Source organism: Danio rerio, chromosome 4 (genome assembly GCF_052040795.2).
Source record: "Danio rerio strain M-AB ecotype USA chromosome 4, GRCz13ab, whole genome shotgun sequence".
Taxonomy (NCBI): domain Eukaryota; kingdom Metazoa; phylum Chordata; class Actinopteri; order Cypriniformes; family Danionidae; genus Danio; species Danio rerio.
In genome coordinates this window covers 81,269,847-81,274,177 of record NC_141024.2, presented here as the reverse complement: position 1 = coordinate 81,274,177, position 4,331 = coordinate 81,269,847, and the positions used below count along the sequence as shown (strand labels likewise).

Here is a 4,331-nt window from a genome sequence, read left to right as displayed (position 1 = left end):
AGTACAAATAAATGAAAACAAGTAGCAAAGTATGTCATCTTGCCATCTCCTCATCACTCCAGTTTACAGCAAACGTTGCATTAAGCATTTGAACAAGTTTATTCATTCATTTACCTTCGGCTTAATCCCTTTATTCATCAGGTCACCACAACGGAATGAACCACCAACTTATCAAGCATTTGTTTTAAACAGCGGATACCTGTCCAGCTGCAACCCAGTACCGGGAAACATTTGCATAAGTTATATACAATAATGCAAACTCACTAACATAAGCTGAATTATGCGCACTTGGTATGAACTTGCAGGATTTGTGTCAATCAGGTTTTCCAAGAAAGAGATGCACATGAGGGAACACAACATGAGTAATCTAGAGCGAGTGCATTTGATCATTTGCATTTACAGCCACAGGCACAAAAACAGCTTGGTTTTCCTCTAACCGCCAAAATGAAATAATCTGCAAGGTATATGATCTGATTTTGAGCTGAAACCTCAGATACATTGTGGGAACACCAAAGACTTACTTTACATCTTGTAAAAAAGGTTCATAATAGAAACCCTTTAAAGGTATTTCTAACACAGAAATGAAAATAGCCTCACCATTTACTTTCCATTGTGTGGTTTTAAACCTTGATGAGTTTCTTAATTCTGTTGAACACAAAATAAGATATTGTGATAAAAATGCTGGCTTACTTTGTGTTCCAGAAGAAAGGAAATGTTTAAAACCACATGATGGAGAGTAAATAGTAAGCTCATTTTGATATTTAGGGTAAACATCCATTTCATGCTTGCCACTTTGAGCCTTCATACTAAAGTTCACTTTTTTGTTCTTTTTTTAAGACCTGATAGTGCTGAAAGAAGAGACACATCAATGGAATGAAATGGAAGAGAAACAACAAGAAATAACGACTGATGAAAAACCCACACTCACTAAAAAGACTTCAAGACCTCGGAAATCCAAGTCTAGGTGTAATTACAGCTGTAAACAGAGTAGAAAGAGTTTTAGTCAAAAGTCAAACCTTGATCGCACTAAGGAGAAACCATACACCTGCAAACAGTGTGGAAAAAGCTTCTATAATACAGGAAATTTAACAGTGCACATGAGAATTCACACTGGAGAGAGACCGTACGCATGCCAACAGTGTGGGAAAAGCTTCTATCATCCAGGAAACTTTGCAGTGCACATGAGAATTCACTCTGGGGAGAGGCCTTACTCTTGCCTTCAGTGTGGAAAAAGCTATAAGCAAAAAGGCTACCTTGAAGTCCACATGAGATCACACACTGGTTTTACTTGCACACAGTGTGGGAAACGTTTTCCTCAACAACAAAACCTTGACATCCACATGAGGATTCACACTGGAGAGAAACCTTACACATGCACAGAGTGTGGTAAAAGGTTCCCACATATAGGCTCACTCAAACACCACATGATAAGTCACACCGGAGAGAAGCCGTTTGCATGTGCTCATTGTGGATAGAGCTTCACAACCAAAGCTAGCCTCATGAATCACACGAATGGTCACACTAAAACCACATGTGATCATTGTGGAAAGAGTCTCACATGCAAAGGCTCCATAAAGCAACACATGAAGATTCATTCAAGAGAGCGATTTCGATGCAGTGAGTGTGGAAAGGGCTTTAAATATAAAAGAAGCCTCGGCAACCACATGAAGCTCCACAATGGAGAGCAAAAATGAGCCTTGTCAAGCGGAGCTTACTTTACTTTACTTTACTTTACTTTACTTTCTTTATTGTCCACAAGTGGAAATTTATCTTTGGCTTCACCACACAACCACATCAGCGTTTACATTACACACATCACAGAAAAAACATTCAACACAAATACATTCAACGTCGTCACATATATAACATTAAAAAACACTATTTAAAACCCTACACATAATTAAAACCCAGTATTTAAAATTGTAATGGCACTTGGCACAAAGGACATTTGATACACATTTTTCTTTACTTGAGGTTGCCTAAAATGTCTTTTTGAAGGCAAAGGCTGAAATTTGATATTTAAGGGATGGGAACAATCTTCAACAATGGTGTGTGCTTTCTGTCTAATTCTCATTGAATAAATTTCATTTGGTTGTTTTTGCGCTTTACCTACAATTGTACTGCCAATTTTTACTACTCGACACAGTTTTTGCTTTTCCTTCATTGGCAATAGTCCATACCATGCTATCATGTTAAAACTCACAACACTTTCAACCAAGTTCTTGTATACCTCAAGGACATCTTGACTCACACCAAATTGTTGTAACCTCCTAATGAGGTATAATCTCTGCATTGCTTTTTTAAAAATGCACTCTGCATTTGCAGCAAATGTTAGTCCACTATCAATAAGTGTTCCTAAATATTTAAAACAGTCAACTGTCTCTATTTCATGTCCCTCAAGAACCAGCGGTTTCAACCCTTGACTAAGCACTTTTTTATTTCTGCTAATTATCATCTCCTTGGTTTTATTAAAATTGATCTCCAGTGAACTCTTTTTACACCAGTTTAGGAGCATATGTATATAATTATAGTACGAGGTATCTCCTTCTGTTCCTATTTTAGTCAACCGTCCAACAAGTGCCATATCATCTGCATATTTAAATTACTTAAAACCTGAATCCTGAATCTTAAGTACATTTGTGTAAAGAGAAAATAGTAAGGGTGATAAAATGCTTCCTTGCGGAACTCCTGTATTTTCAATCATTGTTTTAGACACCATTTCATTAACGACTACATTTTGAGGACGATTTAAAAGGAAATCTTTAATCCACCAAATAAAATCACCATTCACTCCTAGATCAAGTAGTCTTTGCAGGAGAATATCTATCCGAATTGAATTAAAAGCTGCGCTAAAATCTATAAATAAAATCCTTACATAATTTGTGGTCTGTTGAATATGTTCAGCAGCAAAATCACGCAAAGTTGTTACAGCATCGTCGGTGCCCCTCTTTCCCCTATATGCAAACTGAAGGGGGTCCAAATCGTTGACCACCTTGTTCCAGATGTGCCTTGATAATACTCTTTCCATACATTTACCCAAAATACATGTAAGAGCTATTGGTCTAAAATCTTTTAACTGATTGGCATTGGAAATTTTGGGTACTGGAACAATTTTTGTTTTTTTCCATAAATTTGGAACCACTTTATCTAACGAAAGCTGAAACTAACGGGTGAATACACTAGGTAGCTGAAAAGCACAATCTCTCAACACGCGACCTTTAAGCCCATCTGGGCCAGGTGCTTTATTTGGCTTTGTACTAGCAAGACAAGCTGCTATTTCATACTCATTAAGTTTAATGGGCTCGTATGCAGGAATATTAGAACAGATTTTTATCACATTCAATTTTACTTTCCCCTTTATCAAACCTAGCAAAGAAAATATTTAAATCTTCTACCATAGGTGCACCATGTGATAAACATGCCTTTTTCTTTCTTCCCATGACACTGTTTATTTCTTCCCATGCCTTCTTAGCACTACCTTTAAATAACTTATCCTCAATCTTGTCTTTGTATGCTAATTTGGCTTTCTTAATTTGACCCCTGAGTTCCTTTCTTTTCTGTCTAATTCAATACCCCCATTTAAAAAAGCTGATTTTTTTCTCATTTACACGTGTTTTAAGATCATTTGTAAACCATAACCTATTATTTGGGTACATCTGAATTGTTTTAGTCTTAACACAATTACTTTCACAAAAACTTATGTAAGATGTAATGGTATCAGTAGTTTCATGTACATTTTCACATGCATCAAAAAACACTTGCCACTCTGTATTTTCAAAACAGTCCCTTAGTTCCTCTTTGCTCTGATCTGTCCAAAATTATAAGTATCTCTTTAGTCACTGGTTTTTCTTGTTTAAACTTAGCTCGACATTTGGGTAACAGGTGTATGATGTTGTGGTCCGACCTCCCCAATGGAGGGTGACACACAGCTTTATATCCGTCTTTTATATTGCCAAAACATTTATCCAATATGCGTGTTGATTGGGTCGGACAGTCCACATACTGATATAAAGTAGGCAAATGGCTTGATAACTCACATAAGTTCATATTCCCAAGAATTAAAATTGGTTGATCCGATGAACGAGCCAAGGCATCATTATAGCTGTCTGTTATTTTGCTTGCAGCTTCCTCATATTTTGGACCAGGAACGTATGTTAAAATGAAAGTCATTTAAATTAATTTAAGGCTTTCTCCCAGGATAGAATGGGATAGCATCTCGCGACAAGTGTGAACTCTTGAATACATATCAAGTTACTGGAATGAAACCCTTTGAACCTGAAGATTTAAACTCAATAACTGAAGAGGGGTGAAGATGTGTCAGGTTGTGAGAG

The 4,331-nt window shown here is 36.8% G+C and overlaps 1 pseudogene; it reads left to right on the top strand.

The window, feature by feature from the left end:
• The first annotated feature begins 280 nt into the window (after positions 1-280).
• Positions 281-1,820, top strand: LOC147845108 (uncharacterized; annotated as a pseudogene).
• Positions 1,821-4,331: the final 2,511 nt, after the last annotated feature.